Raw genomic sequence first — 25,725 nt, 5'->3', positions numbered from 1 at the left:
CTCGATGGCCCAACAAGCTATGTTAGGAGGAAGACGATACTTACAATCCTGAAACCTCAATGCCCCGATATAGCCCTTATTCAAGGAACACACCTCACTAATAGTGAATGTGATAAGGTAAAGAGAGAGTGGATAGGGAAAGTGATTTATGCATGTCCATCAGTGTCGTAGGAAGCTAATCCTCCAGCCCCTCTTGGTACATAGGAAAATAGGAGTAGCGATTCTACTGCACAAATCACTTCCAGTGAGACTCTTGAGCAAATGGGCCAACACTAATGGCTGTTTTTGCAAAATTGAAAATTCAAGTTGTGACCTAATAGTTGGTATTGTCTATGCACCAGTGGGAGAGGAGCAATATTTCCTGACCCAGCTATCTAGACACTGAAATATTACATTGGAGCCAGTAATTGACCGTTTAGGCATTGCATATGCTAGGCCCAATAGAGACAGATCCATTCTGCAGGATGTAGTGACAGACCATGCATTGATTAACGTCTGGTGTTTGGTGTATCCTGATGATAGAACTTACACATTCACACTGTGCCTGTGGTGCACGTATGAGCAGTGGCTTCCTTTTACTTGCAAAAGGATTGTCCAAATGGCTTGTTTCAGTGGCGGTGGTTCCTTGCTCTGTGTCAGACATGACCTGATGGACCTTACACTACATTTCAACTTACTACTTGCAGCTCTGGGCCATTCACAAATGAATGTTGCTAGATATAGTGCCCCACAAGACAAGAAGCAACTGATGGCCATTCTGAAAGAATATTTGGAGATCAATGAAGGCTTTCCGTCTTCCACATACACACTCTTCGCAGCTGGGAATGCAAGTATTACTGGGGCTCCTAAGAGAGATGCAGCAATACAAAAAGATAAAAAGATGGATAGTAGAGGCAGAACAGAAAGTATGGAGATTCCATGAGGATTATAATTGTTCACCTAATCAAGCCATGTTAAGAGTATTTATGTAGGTGAAATATGATTTGAATAAATTGTATACTTCTAAGGGTGATCATTCCCTAGTTAAACTCAAACAAATACATTACAAGAGGGGAGAAAAACAGCAAGCTTTTATCCTCCGAAATAAAGCAGACAGAAGCTACCAGGGCAATCCCTGCAATCAGGAATGCTTCAGACAAATGTATAACTAACCTGGGAGACATCCTGACAACTTTAACGGACTATTATGAAATGTTCTATACATCTGAGGCTAGTGCTCAACGATGGAGGAAGAAGTTGAAATACTTAGGTATATAAATCAACAGGGGTCTAGAGAACATGGTACAAAAAATAATACATGATTGATTAATTCAATTAAACTCACTGTCTTAAAGTGGTCCACAATGGAAATATCCCTTTGGAGGACAGTACAAATTATTAAAATGAACAAACACCCCAGGTTCAGCTATGTTTTTGGTCTATTGCCATTGAAGCTACCAAGGGTCTGACTTAGATTAGTTGGGTTGAGGTTAGGAATTTTACATGGAGAGGAAATAGGCCTAGTCTGGCGAGTGCAGAACTACATGCGAACACTAGATCAGGAAGTTTACGTCTCTCCCATATGAAAACTTATTGACTGGCCAGTCAACTACTTCTAACTGTATATTTGTGAGGCCTGCAGAGAAACAACAACATTGGTTCAAATTGGAAGACATCTTCTGGGATCAAAGGGAGGACTGGCAGGATTCTATACTGAGCGTGGCAATACCAAAGCTAATATTATTCCAATAATACATGGAAAACAGCACACAAAATGCTGGCAGTAGCTTCACTTGACGTTACACTCCAAGGCTCCCTTATGGCATACTAGGAAAATACTAATTGAAGGTAGGGAAGTAGTGTGGTTAATGTGGAGGTATAAAGGGCTGCAATGTTTATATCACGTTATTTTAGACAGGAAGCTTGCATAAAATGGCCTAGTATTTGAGAGTAATATCAAGGATAACAGAAAGAACGTCACAGTTTGAAGAGGTCTGTGGTAGGTTTCTGAATGAGAAAGTATGGCCATCTCATTGATAATCTATAAGATTGTGGATGACAGTAGATTACTTGGAGCTTCATGGCTAACTATGAAATACTGCTATTGGCTGACCAAATGGAGCAGGGATCGGTGTGATGACTTGGGGGACCTGGAAGTGGAAATGGGGTAATATGGTATCATGGAATTAGAGGTGCACACCATAAAGAGAATGTATACATGGTTTGTGGGATGATAGTTGTTAGTATAGTCTGAATGGTGTTAATTTAGGCATGGTGCTCATATGGGAAAACACAAAGAGATGTGCCAGGAAGTAGGGCAGAGCATGGAAGAGACTGGACTTTACCGTAAACATGAGGTAGGGAAAAATATTTAGTGTTCTATTTACTTGCATTCCCTTTGCACATTGGTCTTTCATTGTTTTATTGTAATATTTTGCATCTCAAGAGACTATTTTTACTTCCTCTGTATCTAACAAAGAGGGGATGCAGGAAGAGGGATGAGAACAGACAAGAGGGTGAGATATCACTTCTACACAGTGTGTATGATCTTGTTATGTATTTTTCTTTAAATCTTCACTGTAGTGCATCAGTAGAGAAAGAATAACCAGAAGATTGTTGTGACAGATAAGCATGCAAATTCATCCAAAACAGTAGATAGTTTCAGATTGCTTGTTAAATATTGTCACTTAACATTGCATCAAAAAGAACTGAAACACAAATGAAGGTGAATTTCCAATCTACAAATGATCATGTTCAGTCTCAAATTTCACATATTACAGAAGGCATCTAATAGTTTTTAACCTAGAGATGTTTATCAGTAGGGATACAGAAAAAGACAGGACGTTCACAACTATGGATTCTGCTACTGTAGCCCACAGTATCACTACCAAAGGGATACGACTGCTGAAGCTGTGACTATCCCATACTCCCACCACCCTCAACTAGCTTAATAAAGATATTCTGAAGCTGAATATCATTATACCACCTTCTTACTTACATTGTGTGTATGCGTCCGTGTGTGTGACTGTGTGTCTGTCTGTACAAATGTTTGCCGCATCCATGATTTCCCTCTATGCGGTGCACTATGATTGTAATTACAATTGTATTTATATAGCACTTACTGCCCATGATGAGGCGTTGAAGGGCTTTTCGGCAAGCGGCATGCTACTCCGGAACCAAAAGAATTAGAAGTGGATTAGTACAGGAAAATATAAGTTGTTCATTTGAGCGTAGGGAAATGTCTAAATAGGGTTATTTGGGAGATCATATTAGTAAGATGAGGTTTGGGATGAGTCAAAGGAGGGATAAAGGAAGGAAGAGCCTAGAAAGGGTTATTACGGAGGGAACAGTCTAGGAAGTGTTAATTTGGAGATCATAATAGTAGAATGAGGTTTGGGGTGACTCAAGGAGGGACAGAAGAGGTAAGAATCAAGAAAGGGTCTTAGGGAGATCATAGTAGTAGAATGAGGTTTGGGATGAGTAAGAGTGGAGGTAGAGGATGTACTGAGAGTGGTATAGGATGAGAGAGTAGTGCATTGGAAGACTTTTTATTAATGTTCTTTCTTTCATCCTATAGTGGGGGTAAAGTGATAAATATATAGATGCATAACTACATAGAAAGGGTATACATGTATAAGGAAAATAACAGAGATATAACATTGCACTGTATAAAGTTCATATGTGCGTGTATGCATTTCCCATGTAAATTTCCATAGACTCTTTAGACGTGCCTGCAGCCTGAACCGCTGAATGGAATTACACCAAATTGTGCAGAAAGGTAGCTTTTGATCTGTAGATCACACTTTTTGTTATTTGGTGTAAATCTGTTCAGGAGTTTTTGAGATATTAAAGGAAATCTAAATTTGTATAACGGGGCAGAGCCTGAGCACCGATCTCATGTTGAGATCTGATTGGCTGGCAGCACTTCAACCAGAAAGTGATGGCAGCCATCTTGGTCCGAACATACATGATAGAACTCCATTGAAATGCATTGTAGTGAATGGCAGGTTTTGAATGTCACAAAAAGGAGAATGTATAAAGAGTGATAACAGATTTTAGTTACAATATAAATCATTTGTTGCTAGGGTGATTTTACCCTGTGAAAAAGCCTTCTGCTGGGATTTGATGAATCATTTTGAGAGAAAACTGTTTTCTCATGATTTTTCCACAGAGGTCATGGAAGGTGCTTCAGAATTTAAAATGAGAGCATATTTTCTGTAAATTCACGCTATCCTTCTAAGCCAGTGGTTCCCAACCTGTGGTTTAGGGCCCCTTGGGGGTCCACAAAACCTCCTCAGGAGGTCCACGACTGCTTAGAAAATTAAATAATACAATATATATTCACAGCTTTCAGTAATGACTCAGTGTGGGGTCCCCGGATTCCAATAATTATTCAGTGGGGGTCCCCGGGTTCCAGCAATGATAAATTGGGGGTCCACAGAAGTCAAAGTTTGGGAACCAATGTTCTAAGCCATATAAGAATGAAGTCTGAAATTCTCAGTAAAACAAGTACTTCCAACAGGAGAAGTTTTGCCAGATTTTGAGACCCATCTCAAGCCCAAAGCTGTCCACGTTCAAGCCCAAATTCAGCCCAATGTAGACTAGTAACAGCCCAAAAACCACCCCGAAGTTGCAAACTTCAAAATATGCAAAAACAGACTTCAGGAAACATTCTGACCATAAATCTAATTTCAATTAAATATGCGTATAATGGGAGGAGTTTCAGAAGGCACCTATGCATTTCTTCAATCATGTCCAAATTCTATTACTAATTTTGAAGACTGGTCTCCTGTAGGACCTTCTAACTGGCACTTCAATCACCACAAATCTGAACCTGGCACTAATGATTGAACTTTACAAGAGCAGACTATAACCCATCTTAATAAAGCGCAAGTGCAGAAATGTTAAAACTCGTTAAGTAATGCAGCTCCTAAAACAGTATATTTAATCAGTATATTTAATGGACCTCGCAGGATTAACACTATATAATGATACACATATAAAGAAACCACCCTGAGGTTAAAGCAACTCCACCACCACTGGTTTGGTAAGCTGGTAGGATCATCACAGTATAACAGGAGTCCCATTTCTTCTAGTTCAAATGAAAGAAGGTCAGAAAGGTGATAGTCACTTACTCTGATGAGTCCCCGTCCTCCATTTGAAAGTCTTTCAACATGAGTACATTATCTTGCAATAAATGTTATATAGGGCCTGTGTTGTTGCATTCTTGCTGCAGCAAAAGCCATACTAGAGCTTCCAGGCTTGGCAAGAAGCAGATGGGGTTGTTTTGGTTCTAAATGAAGAAAAGGCTATTGGAGCAGAAAGGAAAAAAAGATGCATTTTCCCAGAACCTATGGCAAAACCTTCTCCCCCAACATTTCAACTGTGACGCTGCTTCAACTCTGCTGACACTGTCATCACTATTCTTGTCCCATCGAATTTCAACATTAGCACTGTCCTGCTATCATACCATCACTGACCTCTTCAATCTCATGAGGCCGTGCAGCTCCTTTATGTGTGACAGGTCCTACAACTGCCTTTGACATGGATCCCTATATTCATGTTCTTAACTTTAAAGGGAAAAGCATTCATTGACCTCTCAACAAAGATTGGAAAAACCCTCAAATAATCAATTTCAGCAAAAAAAACTCCATTTATATTTCACATGCTTTACTTCACCCGTATGAATATTTATTTATTCCAGATGTTGTATTACTATATTTTTATTTTCATGTGACGTGTATAGTACATATTGCTAACTGAGTCACCTCCTGGTGTCTGGTTGAGTTCAGATTATGAGTGGGAATTTATGTGTGGAATGAATGAGAGCCCTAGGGCTGAAAGCAGTACGTGTTTCTCAGATTGCCTGCCAGTGGGACTTTAAGGTGTTCAGACTAAATGCACATGCAATCCTGGGCCTCTCTGGTGAGTGAGGATCACATGTATGCGAGTCGTAAATGAAAGAAGTACTGCACATGTGCAGCAGGAAGCTGGGTCATGGCCAGTTTTGCATGCCAATCTGGGCAACGTGAGGCCGGGCTCTGTTCATCCCTATATATCTTTGCAATTCTCCATTTGCATACCTCACGTCACCACTTTCCTCTTCAGCACCAGTTTCCACTATCGTCTTCTGTACATATTTCCTCTAATCAGTGCAGGAAATGAGAGGATCAGGCAGCTATTACTGAGCTGGGTCAGGGCCAGCATCAGTGCAATACGTTGAATTTGTCTCCTCTAATTTCATAGCAGCAATCTGTAGAGGGTATGGAGGGTTGCAGGCCTGTATGAGTAATTACACTAATGATGTAAATACCACTTACTAATTTACTTTTTTATTTAATTTCTTTTATAGTTTTTATAGTTTTTTTTCTCCTGCTGTGGGGTGTCAGATCACTTTATATTACACAAACCTATTCTACAGAGGCAAAGAAATATAATAGTGTGCAAATCAATGTAAATATTTTTTTTCCATAAGGCAATGAGGGTAGGAGGTTAGGAGCCACATATCATCTATAACTGGTAGCCCTTTTATGCACCTCGGGTGCCATGCTGAGCTGGATTGGACTCAGCTGACTATTGAAAACAGCTGAGATGCTACCTCAGAGGCGGTACCATTGTCACAAAGCCTGTAGTTCCTTCCATCCTGTTTTTGGCTGAGACACACCTCTGTCAGAGGACTCCTCCGTTGCGGCTGGGCAGAATTTAAAGAATAGAAGCCCCTGGTGTGAAGTGAGAGAGGCTGCCTCCTAACACGACCCCAGCAGCAGCATGATGATTGCCAAGAATTAGCACAGATGTTGCATAGTAATGCACTGCGATGCCAGCGGCAGCTGCAGCATTTCCCCCAATTTGGTACTGCTTCTTCCTAGGGGGTTGGTTGCAAGTATATCTGTATGTGTGCCTGCGTTTGTAATTACAGCATAGGTCCAGCGGCACCTCCAAAATAATCATACTGGAGTTCAGAAGGTGTAGAAGAATAAAGATGTCTTTAAATTTTGTTTATATCTAGTCACATTGCTGCTTCGAAGACAGAGGCCACATATAAGACCAGGACTTATGACAAACCACAGCGTATTTTCTTAAAAGACAGTTTGGTGTTTATTTTTACTTTTTCACACTGAAAAGTTAGAGGATTTTCTTAGGTGAACTCTGCAATAATCTTACTTGGTACAATGGGTGGGAAAGCAAAGGCTGTAAAATGCCATATTTCCCCTAACACGCAACACAATTTAAATACATGTAGATTAACCCAATGGTGTCAAAAAATTAGAAAAGCCCAAGTGAACCACATTTTTAAATAATTTTGAAGTGTGATGGAAATACACATTTTAGTACGATCAAAACAAGCACAAATGAAATATTCATTGAAACTACATTTCCACACATTATCGTTTCCATGCTACATAGGTTTATCATTAAAATTGTTTTTGCAAATTTAGTAGCCATTACAATGGAATATATGCTGCCTGTAACTGAAAGTGTGCTTCCACACTGTGTTTTACTAATATATATATATATATATATATATATTTACTTTATTGGTTGGTTTTACATATGAGAAAGAGTCACTCTAAGTGTCCCACATTTGGCAGTAGACTGTCACTCATTAGTACCTCGAAACCTTGAAAATGTCACACATAGGCAATCTGTAAAGTTTGCAGCTATGGCTCTCCTCTCGTACCCCTGTGCAGTCCCAGCAAGTTAGACTAAGATTGTGGATCCTCCAGAGATGTGGAAGGGCGTGCCCCTCACATTTCCCCTCAAATACAGCTCTCCCTGAAGGTCTGGAACGTTCTACATGCATCTTAACAGATCTCTGGGAACCTGCCCACATCTAACACTGCCAGCAGTGCCCTCTCCCTGCTGCACAACCCATGCCTTGGGCATCGCCTAACCTGGCTGTTCTCCAGCAGGCAGCAGCAGTCCAATTGTCCTTCCTCTCGATCCTGAGCGGAGTGAGGGTGCCTTGCAGCTCTGCCCAAACCACGGCTGGGCCAATCATAACAACAACAAAAAAGAATAACTGGCCTGTCCCTCATGACCACATTGATTCAGACATTCTGGGCTCAGGCCAGAAGCATGAAGCAGGACGGTTAGGTAGCGCTTTTGTGCTATCACTGATTGACCCTGTGTTTTTTCCCTGGTGGCGGCACAGCATTCATTAATTTTGCGCACATATGGGCAAATAAAGCCCAAATTTGTGCAACCCGCCTGGAGAGTTATTTCCCGCACAAATGGGAACATTTTTGCCCATTTGTGCAGGAAATAGGCCAATCTGGCAACACTGAACAGGAGCAGCCTGTCAGCTGATTTCCTTGTGTTCTCCTGCAGTCTCCCAGAGTTTTCTAAAGAACAACTAGAGTGCTAACAGTCTTACTTATGACAAAAGTGTGGCATACCTGAAGCCATCTTGATTGAATCAAAATGGTCAAACGTAAACATTTCATTTAGAAACAAACAAAATGAGGGGGTTAATTTTGTCATAGAAATTATGCTAAGTACGGTAGAAAGAAAAATTAGGACACGTTTTGAGTTCTCAAATATCTTTCGAAGTGGAAAACTGAAAGCATTGGGATACTGCAGTAAAGGAGGTTAGGGAGCTTCATATCAATGGAGTCTCCCAAGATGGCAACTAGAGAAAAAAAAGAGCCCAAATGTAGCCCAAGTATAGCCAATGACAGAAGTGTGCAAAAACACTTTGGGCCTGATATAGATATTGGAGGATGTTACTCCGTCACAACTGTGACGGATATCCTATCCGCTGAAATTTAGTTCCCATAGGATTTAATGGGATTTAGATTTTGGCAGGTGGGATATACATCACCATTGTGACGGAGTAACCCGTCTGCCAATGTCTAAATCAGGCCTTAGTTTTTTTTTTTTTTTTTTTGCAGTTTTATATACCGCAGACTTAACCCGAAGGTATTGGTGTGCTTTACATGGGCATCAGTTACATTACACAAGAATACATTCCTTTTGGGCTTTATGCATGGAGAGATTAAGGGCCTGATTTAGAGTATGGAGGATGGGATACTCTGTCACAAATGTACCAGATATCCCATCTGCCATATTATGATTACCATAGGATATACTGGGATCGTAATATGGAGGACTGGATATCTTTCACGTTTGTCACGGAGTAAGCCCATCTGCCAAATTCTAAATCAGGGCTTAAGTGATTTCCCCAGAATCACAGGATGTCACGCACACACTGAAACTCGAACCTGATTCCTCAGTTGCAAAGTCTGCAGCTCTGGCCTTAACACCGCAATCATTCCTCTAAGTGCAACATATAATTAAGTGACCAACTGGATAAAAATACATCAAGACAGCAAATAATTTAAAAGTGCTTTGTCGCTATTTGAGAACTCAGAAAATGTGTCCTCATTGTAGTTTTTTAGAGCACTAACCAAAAGTTCAACAGGACAGGCAAGAGAGGCTGTGGCAATACATCAGACCTTTGAGGGCAGAAGGAAGAGGCAGTGGCAGTACAACCATACATGCCAACAGACCCGATTCAGGCAGGAGACATCCAATGTTTCCTACCTAAAATCTCCTCTTTTTCTATGGATGTCAATGGGGAAAATCAATTCTCCAGGTTTTTTTTTTAATTCTCCCTCTTACTAAGATCAAAAGATTGGCAAGCATAATACATTGGATCACTGCGGGCAGGAGTAATGGGGTAGGTACAAGGACTCGGATAACAGAGGGCAGGAGGGAGATGTACAGAGGCAAACTGACCTTACAGGGCAGGTGCCAGGAGTTGCAGCAGCACAATACACCACACAAGGCAATCGGGACAGCAGTGCAGCACAATGGACCACGAAAAGCAATATAGAGAGGACAGGGCCATGCACATGGACAACAGAGAACAGAGGGGAAAGAGGAAAGGGCAGCAAGCTCACCATACTGGACATGCAGGAGGGACAGTTGCAGCATAACATACCGTGAAGGGCAAGGGGGGGGGGGGCTGGGGCATGCCAATGGACCAGACAAGGCAGGAGGGAGGGGATAGGGGCCTGCACATGGAAAACGGAGGGCAGGAGGAAAGGGGGCAGGCCTGGAGCAGCAAGCTCACCATGGAGGCCAGAATGAATGGGCACTGGAAGCACAAAATACCATGGAGGGCAACAGTGAGACTATAATGGAATACACACAGACAACGGAGGGAAGGTGGGAGGGGTCAGGGGCAGCAAGCTGACCGCACAGGGCAGGTGGGATGGGCTGTGGCAGCAGGAGGGTTAGTGGCAGCATAGCGGCCATGGGGGGCAAGAGCGAGGGGCAGGGCCATGCATAATGGACCATGGAGTAAAGATGGGATAGGTAGGGGCTGGACAAAGGCAAGAGAGGACAGGGAAGGTGCTTTACAACAGACCATGCGGGGTAGGGCAGGAGGAGCAGTTGCAGCACAACAGAGAGTGGAGGGCAGATGGGAGTGGCAGTAAAATGGACCATGGAGGACAGGAGGGAGGGGATTGGGGCATGGGACTGGAACAGGCAGGGTGTAGGTGGCAGGGACAGATGGCAGTCGTCTGACCATGTTAGGCAGGTAGGAGGAGCAGTGGCAGCTCAACAGACCACTCAGAGTAGACATGAGGGGCAGTGGCAGGTCCATGAAACATTGTCAGCAAAAAGGAGGGAGCAGGGGCAAGCACAAATACATCAGAGCAGAAGGGTAAAGAGGGTTGGGGCAGCAAGCTAAGTACAGGGGCTAAGCTGTAAAGCAATTATGGGGCATGGAATTGGGCAATGGAGGGCAGGAGGAGTGGGCAGGGACATCAATCTAAATGGAGGGCAGTGACAGCACATCAGACCATGCAGGGCAGGAGAGATGGTTCTGGTGCATTGACTTGGATGCCAGAGGGTAGGGAGGTGGTGGGTGGGGCAACAAGCTCACTGTTCGAGGCAGACAGGAAGGCCAGTGGGAGAACAACAGCCATGGCTGTAACAAGGGAGCAGGGGCATGGCCTTAAACAATGGATGGCAACGACGGGGTGAGGGGGCAGGAGCAGCAAGCTTGGGTGGGAGCAGCACAATGTCAGGCCAGGGCCTGCGTCCCTCTCCCCCAAGTGCATTGCGATGAGGGGCGTTATAGTTAGGAAATAGAGTTTTTAAAAAACCTTAGAAATTCAGTAAAAAACAAAACTTACACATGACCTTATACTTAGGTTCAGAATTTACACACACAAAACCATAGAAATTCAGCTGTTGTAGTTAGAGTTATTTCAAGTAACTATAAATCATGCCCTAAGGTAACTATAACTCGCGCTCTCGCCATGCACTGCTAATAACCCCAGTTATTACAACACTCATGACATCTTCTATGACATCATTGATATCGCTGGAACATTTGCAGTAAAATTATTGATGAGAAAACTGTGCATGGCAAGGGCGGGAGTTATAGTCTCCTTACGGCAAGAGTTATTTGAAATTAAATATCACAGCTGAATTTCTGTGGTTTTGTGCATGTAAAATCTGAACCTAACCCACCCTAACTATAGCATTCTTATAACCTTTTGTTTTTAAGTGAATATATATATATATATAAAATCACTGACAAAAACAAAGATTACAGGGCCGTTATAGTTAGGAAATAGAATTTTAAAAAAGGCATAGAAATTCACATAAAAAACAACGGTTACAGGGACTTTATAGTTAGGCTCACATTTTAAACGTTTAAACTTGTGCCCATCTTACACAGTTTTCTCATCAATATTTGTACTGCAAATGTTGCAGCCATATTATCAATGATGTTAAAAAACATGTGATGAGTGGTGTAATGTCTGGGATAATTAGCAATGCATGGTGAGGGCACAAGTTATAGTTACCTAAGGGCACAAGTTATAGCTACTTGAAATAACTAACTATAGCAGGTGAACTTCTATGGTTTTGTAAGTTTAAAATGTGAGCCTAACTCTAACGTCCCTGTAACCTTTGGTTTTTTAAGTGAATTTCTATGTTTTTTTACTTCTATTTCCTAACTATAACGTCCCTGTAATCATTGTTTTTTTCAGTGAGTTTCTATGTTTTCTTTTTAAATATAAAAGAATTTTAATTACTATACATTAATCCTGCTAAGCAAAAGCAAACAGCTAACTCACGAGGTTGGGCACCTGAGGTGGTAGCAGGAGCCAGCCCTGGAGGGTTTGGGTGGTCCGTGAGCCCCCCCCATTCCTTCTTTGTCTGTTGCCCCAGGGAGGCTGTGGTCTCTGGGGTTTGGGGGGGGGTTCTGCCTGTCCCCCGCATTTTTGTTAAATATAGCCCTGGGGAGTTGTGTTCCCTTAGGCTTTTAAAGGACCTAGAGGGGGGCCACATGCACCCTCCCTCCTTAACCCCCAAAATAAGTAAGCTCAAAGGACCTGGCCCACCCCGGGGCAAAATGAAAATATATATGTGTATAGATAGATAGATATATTTCCATTTTACTCAGACAGTAATGCACTCATTTACAGACCCACTCAAAGACTCATGCGATGCTCAGTTGAGCCCCGCCCCATGTAACGTCATAATGAATTTGCAAATATCGACACACAAAAAAAAAATATTGAACACTTGGACAGTAATGCACTCATTTGCGGACCCATTCATCCACTCATGCACCCACTCTCAAACCCACTAAGAGGTTCTCGAATCTACTCACAGACCCACTAAAACACCCATGCATCCACTCACAGACCCACTCACACATTCATACACCCACTCACAGGCATCCACTCAGACACTCATGCTCCCACTCAAACTCACATTCACTCACAGACCCAGTCAGACTCACCCACTCACAGACCCACTCAGACACTCACACATCTAGTCACTGATCCTCTCAGACACTCATACACCCGCAGACCCACTCAGATACTCATGTACCCTCTTTCAGACCCACTCAGATACTAATGCATCCATTCACAGGCCCATTGAGACACTCATGCACCCACTCACAAACCCACTCAGACACTCTTGACCCATTCATGCATCCACTCCCAGATCCCCTCAGGCACTCATGCACCCACTTACAGAGCCACTCAGACATTCATGCACCTACCCACAGACCTACTCAGACAGTCACACACCCAATCACAGATCCACTCAGACACTGAAGCACAAACTCCCAGACCCATTCAGACACTTATGGACCCAGTCACAGACCCACTGAGACACTCAAACCCCCACTTACAGACCCACTCTGAGAGCCATGTATCCACTGACATACCCACGCAGATACTCATGCACCCACTCACAGATCCCATTAGACACTCATGCACTAACTCACAGATCACTCAAAACCTCTAGATTTTCTGTGTCAGATGAAGAACTACCAAATTCTATCTGCTGTCCTCAATTCATTCTTCACCATTCTCACGTTATTACTGGGTGGCTAACTTTGCTGATTTTTAGATAAAATTATTAATATTGGTAATGTGGGTCGTTTTTAGCCCTGTATAGTCTATGATGATATATCTACAGTGTATATGTTTTACCATCTGGTTAACTCTCTATTTTTTAAAAAAAATATATATATATTTTTACAGACATTATGGTCTAGAACGAAAAAATATGAATTTTAATAGATAGAGCACTGTTATTTATTGTGGTTGTTTCCCTTTCAAATTTAATAATGAATTTTCATAAAAATTGATGGTATTAATTTATTAATCTTATTAATAATATTGGGGGATATGATTAGCAATTTATTAATTATATTTAAATTATATCTAGCAATACGTAGGGGCACGAACTGATCTAAATACTAATATTATTATTATGATAATATTTGCAAGGAATTTTTGGGTTATTGGTTGCACATGTTTATTGTCCTATTTCTATGTTTATAACAACAGGGTATTTAAAGGGTGATTCATGGGAAATGTTTATCAAGTGACCAAGGCTGCTGTGTCAGTCGAAACGCGTTGTGTGTAGATTAAACTGTTTTTCTTGTTCCTGAAACCCGAGTGTGCGAGTATTACATATTTTTCCTTTTGTTTATATATATATATATATATATATATATATATACATAGTATATAAGACATACTCTTCACTTTACCTGGACATATACAGGAACTAAAACTTTCCTTGCTCAAATTCTCAGCGTCCTTTCCCTGTATAGGAAAGAGTGCCAGTGACATTAGACAGCTGGCTCAGAACAATCAAATGAAATCTGGTGTCAGTATATTCTCTGAAGGGTCACCTGCAAGAAGCAGGTAGCTTAAGGCACTTGTCAGCCTGCTGTCCTCCTTTCCATTTGCAGTATCTTTAACAGGTCCCAATTTTAACACAGGTGCACTGCTCTGGGATGTAAACCAGATGCTTTCAGTGTTTATCGATACATGTTCTTACACAAATAATTAGTGTGGTTAATTTACTAACTGGTAGATTAAGCTATCATGAGGTTTATTTTTGATTCATTCCACAAGATACAGTGAATCATCCTCGACCTTATTGCAGCAGCAATATGGTCTATGATATCAGTGCAGCTGTGATCAGAATACAAGACTCTGCTCAAGTCTACACCATTAATCTTTTGAACATCTATATCCAATGGCATATCAGAAAAAGGGCGCACACATTTGACTATTTTGTATGCAGTTTTGAATACACAGCATTTTCACATTGTACTGTGGAATACTCTCATGAACCCTCTGTTCTAAAACAGCTAGCGTCTTCAGGTGACAGGAGCTGCTCCTATGCCAAAATATTTTTTTCGCAGATACATTTTTTGCTTGTCTTTAGAAGGAATGACCAAGCAATCCACCCATTCCATGGAAAAATGCAAAGCTTGGCTTGGTTCTGTTCTAAGATTTATCATTCTGCACACTTTACATCCAAGCTTGCCATTGGAAAATAAGAGTCATAGTTACTCTTTACACTTAATTTTGAATTGTTCCCAAGACCAACAGGCTGGGTGATCAATTTGATCCACACTCTCCACCACATTTCCTTGAAAGAGTGCATGACCGTCGTTGGTGCCACAGCCATCTAACAACACTTCATCTTCAGAATCAACTCTTCTGCTCTTCTCGGGCACTCTTCCACTTCCCTCTCTGAAAATTAACAAGTTGCGAGAGTTGCTTGATGTACTCTGCAGAGAAGCCAAAGATTGGAGGAGTATGTAGTCTGACCATCTTTGTGACCAAATGCTGAGCACTGTAGGTGTCTAGAAATACCACCCAACAGCGACTGCACGAGAGCAGTTCAAACATGAATGGCAAAATATCCTCATTTGCATATGTTTTCTACATAATCATGGCTCTGCCTTATTTGCCACATAATACTTGGGGAATGTGCTTCCTCAGGAGAGTGGTCGGGTGGACTGATCATGAAGGCTGAACCCTGTTCCCCTATTCCAAATTAGGCAGCTCTGACCATAGTGTCACATCCTCTTCCCCCCGAACACCTTTGTACCCCACTGAGAGAGACATGCACTGCCTTCAGCTACAACCCAATTGTGCTCTGCTATAAACACCTGGATGCAACTCAATTCAAATTATGCACTAGACGAGAGTAATACAGAGACATCTTAAGGATTTTGGGGGCCCTGGGTCAAACGTATTTGGGGGCTCCTGCTCAGAAAAAGTTTGAATTTATGATCCAGTTTCAGCTGTTTCATGCCCTCTTCGGCCAAATCACTGACAGTGCACAGGCACACTGGTCCAAATTCTTAATGTGTTTACATCTAATATTCAGGGATAGTGATATTGCTTTCAATATTTTTACACCGCAGCAGCTCACTAATATGACAGCAAAAAATCTATATAACACCATCTCATTTCTTATATGTGAACTTTTTTTAATGTATGTTCACGAGGCACATTTTTCTGCAAATTGTCTGTAATAGATTGTCACACATCACTCACATATTAAAGGAAAACAATATTTAAAACAATCTTTTTAAGAATTATTCAAAGTCATCAGGGCAAAACCGTCTGCAGAACAAAGCCAGCTCTATCATGGGCCCCGGGAAAGGCTGGGACCCTGGGCCAGAGCCCACCTTGTCCATGCCTTAAAAAGTCTGTGGAGTAATATTCTGCCTGAAAGAAAAGAAAAAGTAACAACATCCTCAAAAAAGCAAACACTCGTAAGGCAAACAAGATTAAGTAAAGCAGGTGAAATATAGGAAGGATATGGATTACCTTAACAATTTTACTCTCATTCTTCAGAGATCAACAAGGAAGTGCAGGGCTCAGAAGAGAAAGGGACTCTTCAGGAGAACCCACCCGGGCAAGGTCTTTACCACATTCCTGTCAGCTAGCTAACTGCTCCAAAATGGTGTATAAATGTGTTGTGCAAAAAATACCTTTTAAACTGTCCGGCTTGGCTAACTCTCCCACCCACAACAAACTTGAGAGAGCTCTTGAGAATAAAATGCAAAATGGTATTTTCTTTGATGAAGTAAAGGATACATCCAGCTAATTTTTTCAGTAACACAATTTGTATGTGAGTGATGCTGTGAAGCCTCGCAAAAAAATCATTAGCAAACCTATTAGGTTCCGAAGGTGAGACCTTTCAGCTTTGCCAATGCTTGTTTAGCTATCTCATTTGCTCAATGGGGCACTTTTAATTTGCTACCAGGGACTACTTGTTTTACCGGGTTGGGGTCCAAAAGAGGCTCTGGTTCTCTGAGGTCACATAACTGAACACCTCAGACTGCTTATATCCTTTCAAAAGGTAAGCACACTTAAAAAGCACAAAGACTACAAATGTGAACACAGACAGCCGCCTACCAGTTGCATTAACTAAAACAAACATTTGCAATGCAACGGGACTCGCATTTCCTCGAGTTAGAGCTATTATCGTTGTAAACTCCTAACCAGACTTTTCTTGCCACATAAATTGAAAGAAAAAAATGAGCGTGATCACTCTATGTAAATCCGAGCGCAATCGCACTGAAATTGAAAAACAAAAAACACAGCACGATTGTGCTGTGTGGAAAATAAAAAGATAAAGTAGTGCAGAAATCAGGCTGAAAACATGGAGCCTCAAATGTTCTCAGTAGTTGGCCGGAGCGCTCGAGGAGAGCTAAACACTGGAAAAGGCATAACGTATGCATGACTTTCACTATTGAAATCAAGCGGACTTTAAAAGGCAAGCCCACGAACCAATGAAAGTGACAGGCATGGCATGGGTGTGGTTAAAAGCCCAAATAGAGATTACAACAGGGACGGAGCGTTGTGCGTTTGACCCTAATAAAGAAAACGGCTGATAAGCATCACATTAAACGTTTTCCACACTAAAATAAAAAAGCACTCAGGTTTCTTCCATTTTCTCAACTTACTTGTGGTTTGTTTTCATAGAGTGTGGGTTCAGTTCCCGGCAATCCAGGCTGCTCTTGCAGGTCCAAGTGCTGAGAAAAGAGCAGAGCTGTACAGGAGGGGCTGGGGACCTTTAGGCAAGCATGGAGAACGATTTCCAGGAGAGGCTGGGTCTGCACTGGCGGTCTTCTTCTATTGCAGCCTCCTTTCCTTGTATTTCCCAGGTCGAGGAGGGTGGAGAGCGGATTGGCACTGTCAGCTGGGAATTCCACACTGAGCCCCCTTCTTTTCCTCATGGTGTCCTCAGTCTGCGTGCATCCAAAAATAAAGACCATATTAGGTCAAGGGCGGGCCACCAACGCATCTTGATGTGACCATTGTATTAGTCACAGTGGGGGCGTAATAAATAAGGTGTAAATCCCTGCAGGACCATCATAGGTAGCCATTTATGGGTGTTTACCTAAGATTGACGGCCCCTAAATTGTTGCTGGGCCCAACTCTTCCCCCAGATACAAAGGGTGAGGGGAGGGGAGAGCGTGGCGACTGCTGAGGCCATCCTTGATGTGCACCACACAGGGCTGGATGATTATGTGATCCCTTTTAAAAGAGGACCATCCCTGCCATCCTGGAATACATATTAAAAATAATGAAGCAGGGAAATGGAGTGTATTACATAAAAAAAGAATTGCCCTGCCAATCCCGCCCACTTCGACTACTGCCCCTACCCCCTATTTAAGATTCTGGGTGACAGCTCAAGCATAATGATCTATGACAAACACTTCTTCTGTGCTGGGCTCGGAGTGCACTCAGAATGTTGGAGCCTCTTGGCAAATTTCTTTGCATCTTTGGAGGGAATAGGCACCTGAATGTAAATACAGAAACTACTTTTCCCATGAACCCAAAAAAGGTTGGAAATGTCTGCAGTCATTTTGAATATATTGAGTATATGTTTCCACATGGTTCAGAGTCCCCTTGCCACAGCCAGCACCTTGTTAACAGACCTTGTGAAAACATTGGAGACTGTTTCAGTTTGGAAACAGCACTGAAAGTTAAAACTAAATACAGAGAAGTATTCTAAGAAATTAAGTTGTACTTTGAATTTGGACTTGAATAATTTAAAGAACTACTTCAGGGATAGTCTTGAAGGAGAATAATCATTCAATTTTTGTTGCACATTTGGATTTTAAAATTTGTGAGGAACGGAAAGTAACCTCATTGCCTTTAAAGACCGTTGTGATTTTCTGATGCCTATGTTAATACTTAAGGTGCCCTTGCGATGCACTGCCAATTGCCCCACAAATTACGGCAATCATGCCATTTGTCATAACATCATTGATAATATCAATGTAATTTTTGCAGTAGACGTTTTGCCGAAAAAACTGTGCATGGCGAGGTTGCGAGTTATAGATACTTGAGGCAACTCTAACTATATCTGGTGAATTTCTATGGTTTGGTACGGTTACAATCGGAGCCTGACTATAATGTCCCTGTAACCTTTGGTTTTTTAAGTGAATATAAATATAGCTATGGACAGAATATTCGGGCACAGCCAGGAGCTGCGAAGAGAAGCTTCCGGAAGCGTTGTGAATGAACTTTCTTTCTGTAAGTACAATGGACCAGTGCAATGGAAGGCCTTGTAGACAAAATATATTGATTTAAAAATAATTCTTGTGGCTACTGGGAGCCAGTGAAATTTAGACAGAATTAGATGGGAAGGTTGCCAGAAAGATTAAAGATGAGGTAGACGGTAGCTTTCTGAAACCTCTGAAGACATGCAACAGTTAAAGAGGGGAGTCAAGGTAAGGGAAATTCCAGTAATCCAAACTAGTCTCAACAGCCGTGTCGACCTAATGGGACAGCCAGATGTAAATATTCAAATGGAAGAGAAGGGAGAATTTTCGAAGATTCATTGAGTTATTTCAACCTTTAACCAATTTCATTTCCTAGTAATTTTTTAAAAGACTACATGCTAACCAAATTATCCCACATACAATTCTAATGGGACTCAGATCCTTACAGTGGCATAAAGTGCAATTTCTCATTTAAAGTGCTCTACGTTTTGCCTCAGACCTCTTTAATACATGGCAAATTTTTTAAACAATCTATTTGTGCCATTTCAAACTCTTCATTTGCCTTTACTCCCTATGTTATACCCAGCACTATAAGTTCAGTTAAGACCCCTCTTAATCCTATTAGAAATTGGCATAGCGCACATGTTACATTAAAAAATCTCATGTCTATTAAAAGCCTAAGCGCTTGATCCCGATTAATAATAATATATTCCTTAAAAACTGTTTTTAAAAACTTCTTACGCACCTCTAAAAACCAATAACAATCCAAAAGTAGGTGTTGCATGCTGAATTTCTGTTGTAAGCCACATGTACATAAGCCCTGGGTGTCCTTGAGCAATGATTTTGCTTTAGGGTCCATAAAGCCTGGATTCAATCCAATTCGAACTTTTAACACTGCGTCCCTTAATCTTGGGTTAGGTAGAGCCTCTATATAGGGAAAAATTTCCAGGTTCCTCCATCCACCTACCATAGCCTGAGTTGAGATTTTACACTCTAAATACTTCAGATCTATTTCTCTTGCCCTTTCCTTCACTATTGTTCGTAGATTTTGTTTCGGGATCTGTGCACCGCACCACTGATTACCGGGTAAGCCTAAGAGAACACAGATCTTCTCTAACCGGCCTCTCACTTGTAGCGCCCAATTTGCTTGTTGTTATTTCTTTTTTACACAAGCTTGCATTCTTACAAACTCCCTCGTCTCTTGCACTCCCTGGTAAGTCCATGCCGTCATTTGGCATTCTGCTCTTATAGCTTGTAACATACTCCACGGAGGTAACAATAGCATACACTTTACGTAAAAACTTTCTTCTGTCTCCCAATTTAATTTCCCTGAGTGTGTTAGGACTTCCACCCCATATTGAAACTGGGGACGTACCATGGCATTGAAAGCAGAGATAACTGGCTGGAGGGAAGGACCCCCATATTTGCTACTAAATTGTTTCAATCCCTAGACCGATGATAAAGCTTTATTTTTTAGGGCTTCAATATGATCTTTCAATCTCAAGTCTGAGTCAAACCACATGCCTAAATACTTATATATTTTTTTACCTTCTCTAGTTTTTCATCTCCTAGCAGGTAAGCAAAATCACTTTTCACTTTCTCTATGGACATAATTTTTGTTTTTTCTAAATTTACTACCATTTTTTTCCTTTGGCAATAAGAGTGGAACACCTCTAATTTCGTTTGTAGACCTAACCATTATCACTAAATCGTCAGCATATAATAGGCAGGAAACATGGACGCCATCCATTTTTGGGCTTAGGCCTTTACCCTTCTGCAGCAACCCGGGCAGGTCTGACAGAAATAGTGTAAATAATATTGGTGCCAACACACAACCTTGGCGCAAACAGTTCTATATAGGGATCTTTTTTTTACAATGAGCCACTCGTGTCTAAAATTACTAGGGCCCAATATTGTGAGTGCAGGCCCTGAAGGAGATATAATAAATTCAAATCAATCCCTAACTGTCTTAGCATGTCCCATAGCAGTTTCCTATAAACTAAATCAAATGCGGCGCGAAAATCCACAAAACAACAGAACAGGCTTCCTCGCATTTCCATTGTTTTTTTTTGCTAAAGACCACAAACTAAAGCAGTGGTCAATTGTTGAGTGCCCTTCCTTAAATCCGCCTTGGTCTACAGGTATCAAATCATTTTCCTCTGCCCATTCTTTAATTAACCCCAGCAATATCTTTGTGAATAGCTTTTCACCTACGTCTAATAAACTTATCAGCCAATAGTTTTTTGGTTGTAATGGGTCCTCCTTTTTATGGATCGGTCTTATCATGGCATCCTTCCAATTCTCTGAACAACAGCCGTAATCAAGAATTTTACAAAACGTATCATCGAAAAATGTAGTCCACCAATCAATGTTTTTTTTTTATTATTATAGCTGGGAGATTGTCTGGGCCGGCCGCTTTGGTTAATTTAAGTGCTACAATAGTTTCTTTTATTTTTTGTGGGGCAAAAGCTAATCTCATATTCTCACCCGTCTTCCTGATGACACCATATCCTTCCTCAGTATCGATACCATCATATACATTAGACAGATATTTATACCAATTCTCTTCTCCAACCAAGCACGGCATGGTTTCTGTTACTTTCCCCTCCCTTACCAACTACCAGAAGCCCCTAATATTCTGTGTTCTTATCACTTCGATCATTGTGTCTCAATCTTTACCAATATATTCCCATTTCTTCTGTCTTATGGTTGTTTTATAACTCTGTTTTGCCTGACAGAGCTGCACTTCTGTGTCAATAGTGGGTCTTTTTTTTCTAAATTCCCTTTCTAGTCTTCGCATCTTTTGCTTTTTGCACCTACATTCCCAATTAAACCATACTTTACTATTATTAATCTTATATGGTTCTCCCTTCATCTTTCCCACTTGCGTTTAAAAAAAAATAAAAAAATTTAGGCAGTCAACCATTAACACAATGCAACATTTTGATGAGAGCTTACTGGCTTGAGTAGAAAGAGAAAGGTCTTGGTCACAGTAAACTCTGAACTAAGCTAAAAGAAGGGGATGGGACACCTGCTGGGTAGCCCAGAAATGAGCCAATATAGGAGCTTGTTAGTTGTTACTACCCCTAACCATGAGAATGTCGGTATTTTCTGTATTCAGTTTGAGAGATGTATTCACTATTCAGGCAACAATATTGAGGATGCTTTTCTGGAAGTTATTTCTGGCCGCTTGAGATTGATCATCTACCAAGTAGGAGCTGTGTGTCATATGTGTAATACATGAAATGAAACCTGGAGGATGAAGTTAGATGACCCGGCGAAAGAACCTACAAATTATAAAGGTAGGGCTACATGCAAGATAGGTTTGCACTCAGAGCGAAAGTGGGTGAGATTCACCACCTGGGACCGATCAACAAAATATGATTTTATCCAGGTGAGTGCCCTATTCTTGATTCCAAACTCTGCTTGGCAGTGGATGAAATGGTCATGAGAAATCTTACGAAAGCTGCCCTGATCCACAAAGTAAAGAAGATTGTCAAAAACAGAGATCAGAGCAGACTCAGTACAGTGGGAGGGGAGAAAACCTGGTTGGGCAGAATCAAACATTACGGTTGTCTTAAAAAATAGAGGCAAGCAGACACATAATGGCCTTTTCAAGGATTGCAATAGGGAATGGCAGAGAGAAATTGGATAGAAAATACTCAGGATTGAGGCTCCCTTGGAGGTTTTCTCCAAACGTGGGACCACCAAACTTGTTTCAGAGAAAAGGGAATAATAAAAAAAGAGGATAGACCTGTTACAGGTGGGCTTTATAGTGGGAGCAATGGAGGCTTTCCCCAGCAGGAGATGACTTGGAGGGCAAGGATCAAGTGGAAGGCATATTTCTGTAATGTAGTTAAGTGCAAGGGGAGTAAACATAGAGAACAGGAACCAAGGACGTGCTAGCTGGTAAATGTCCCGGAGAACTGGAGGACTGGCTAAAGAGGGGATGGGGAAGCCATTTAATAATTCACCTATTTTATCCAAAAAGTAGTTGAAGTGTTTGTCGCAGAGCGACAGAGGGTTTGAGGGAAAAAGCTGCATGGGAAATGCAAGAGGTAACAGGCCTGGGAAGAATCAACAAGAAGCCTATAAAAACAAATGGTAGACCTAAGTACTGTTCTGTTTTACATTGGGATGTGTCTGCTTTTAGTTCCGAATTGTATTGGGAGCCACAGGACAGGAATGATGACCAGCAGCTAACCAGTTTGGAGCCAGAAAAGAGAGTGGAGTTACCCACTGGCTGAATTCAACTGCCAGCAAATATGTGAAAGACAAGCAAGCCCAACCAGAGCAGCAGAGAAGTCATCAGAGAAAAGTTTAAATCTGGCATGTTTTGTGGATGCCAGAAAAGAGACACTGTTTGACTTATGGTTAGAATTAGGGTTGTGACAAAGAAAAGGAATAAGATAATGGTCGAACCAAGGCTGAGGTTCAGGGACACGGCATTTGTCAAGGTGTGCAAAGATAAGTAGGGTAGCTGACTAATTTGTAACTCATTGATGGAGTGGATTAAAAGACCATGATCTGGATTAGACAGACTCAGCCCAAAAACTGAAATCCCCAGATTCTAAAGCAAAGACTGATATAGAAAGTATGTGAGGCTTCACAGTTGTGAAGAAGGAACAGTTTGCAATTGTTTCAGTGTAGACAGTACTTTGCTTAATAGCCTGAGTCAGCTGTGACAGGTGATTGAATTCATCGAGGGCCACAGAAACATGCAAAATTGTATCCATTAATAAAATCCTACTACAGTTCACAAATGTGGGTGACAACGTTCTTGGCATTTGAAAACATGACAAAGGACATTTAAACCACATTGTAAGTTGTGAATAAATAGTTTTATTTGAGGCAGGACAGGGTGTTACAACTTTTTTCTTGGCAATAGCTCTATCGTTTAGAAACTTACAACCCTAAAATGACTATCTTCTGACCTTTCTTTTTTTCTTTTCCTTTTATAGGTATTTGATTAAATGTTAATGGACTTCTAGCACCAGGATACCCTCGCAGGTGATAGTGAGCATTACAAATGCACATAAAATGATACAATACAACACAACATAGCATAACCAATTGCATCTCCCTCATGTTCTTTTCAACTTATCCCTTTCTTCTCCATGTACCCTTTTCAGTTATCGGTTTATTCAGCACTGTGGTTTTCCAGTCTGCCTGCTTTGAACAATTTTCTTCTCCTAGTTTTTTACCCCATCCACCTCAGTGACACCTCATCCAATCTCTAAACTCAAAAGATAATTTTATATTGGCCAAGGCATGGTGTACCAAAATTACTCTAGTCAATATCCCTTTCCTCTGGATACTCACAACCTTAAAATGTCTATTTTCTGGCCCTTCCTTCTTCATTTTTCTTTTCCTGTTTTTATGTATGTGTTTAAAAGGATAGCTTCCTATTGCATCTCCCTCGTGTATCCTTTTATCTTATCACATTTTTCCCCATGTATCTTTTTTCAGTTCTAACTTTCTCCAGCATTGTGGTTTTCCAGTCTGCTGGAAACCTGCGGGACCCGTTGTGGTTCCTCTGTTCCTCTAATCACGTAAACAATTATAACCTAACACTTACATTGTATCAATATTTTAGCTTTTTCCCATTATGTTCTCCTAGTTTTTTGCTTCATCTGCCTCAGCGATACTCCATCCAATCTCTAAACTCAAAAAACACATCACAGTATCCCTTATTGCCTCTCTTGCCTCTCCTTGTCAATTGACCTGTCCCATATCCTCACTAAACAGTTTCCCGATACCCAGAGTGGGTGAGAGGTAACATGACATTCAAGGGAAAAGACAAACTCTTTCCTTGGTAGCTCATAATCCACACCACTTATGCCCAAAATCTAGCTTGATATTGGGCTCATACTAAAGTGATGTGCCTTTCCAACCCTTGCCGGAATCCCAAACACACTGAATGTAGGAACCATCCGTCCTCTAGGGCCCCATTTGGCGATCATGGCAAAGGCTTTTCCACGCACATTATTGATAGTGAAAGGTTGCTTTTATTTGAGTAAGGACAGCATTTAACCACATTACTCTAGGCAATAACTCTCTTCTTCAGACAGTTACCATGTGGTAGAAATGGGGTCTCTAGTTGGCAGAGGTATACACCCTTGTCCAAATAGGGATCATAATCCTAGTCAGGGTAAGTCACACACAATCCAAATTATACTGTGCCCACCCTCTGGTAGCTTGGCACTGAGAAGTCAGACTTAACTTAGAAGGCAATGTGTAAAGTATTTGTGCAATAAATCAAGCAATAACACAGTGAGAACACCACAAAAATTCACCACAGAGGTTAAGAAAAATATCTGATTAAATTAAGGTCAAAACGATCAAGATTTGATAATCACAAGTTGAAATATGAATTTTGTAATGATTAGAAGAGTCTTTAGCTTTCAAAAGCAACAATTGTCTCCTGCAAGCACAAAGTACCTGGTTTGCGTCAAAACTACATGCACGACGACCGCAGAGGAGGACATGCGTGGATAAAGGTAGGTGTGTGTTGGTTTTCTGGGTGCACACAGACAATATGTCGGTTCTTTTTCACGCAGCTTTGCATTGAATTCCGGCGTGCAGACTTGAATCCTTTTTCCAATGCGGGGTCATTTGATGCCCAGGGACGATGCGTGGAAATCCTGGGTGTACAGGACGAAGTCACAGCTGTTGCGTTGATCGGGTGGGCGATGCAGTGGAATTTCTGCCGCACGGCTGGTGCTGCGTCGATTCCTCTCACAGGAAGTCGTGCTGCATCATTCCGGCTCAGCAATGTGTCAATCCAGTGGGCTGTGCGTCGAAGTTCCGGTCACATTGTTGGCGCTGCATCCATCTCCACGCGGGGAGCCAGGCTGCATCATTCTGGTTTGGCGATGCAGTGATTTTCTCACCGCTGGACAGGCTGTGCATCCATTCCGGCAGCCTGT

The 25,725-nt window shown here is 41.5% G+C and overlaps 1 protein-coding gene across 1 annotated transcript in view; it reads right to left on the bottom strand.

Moving 5' to 3' along the window:
* SLC30A8 (solute carrier family 30 member 8) overlaps positions 1 to 25,725 on the bottom strand; it is a 273,630-nt gene that overhangs the window by 173,789 nt on the left and 74,116 nt on the right. The gene's annotated exons all lie outside the window — the stretch shown is intronic.

The sequence above is a fragment of the Pleurodeles waltl genome, chromosome 2_2 (assembly GCF_031143425.1).
Source record: "Pleurodeles waltl isolate 20211129_DDA chromosome 2_2, aPleWal1.hap1.20221129, whole genome shotgun sequence".
NCBI classification, from domain to species: domain Eukaryota; kingdom Metazoa; phylum Chordata; class Amphibia; order Caudata; family Salamandridae; genus Pleurodeles; species Pleurodeles waltl.
The sequence above is the reverse complement of the archived record's forward strand: the minus strand, read 5'-3'. Positions and strand labels throughout refer to the sequence as shown.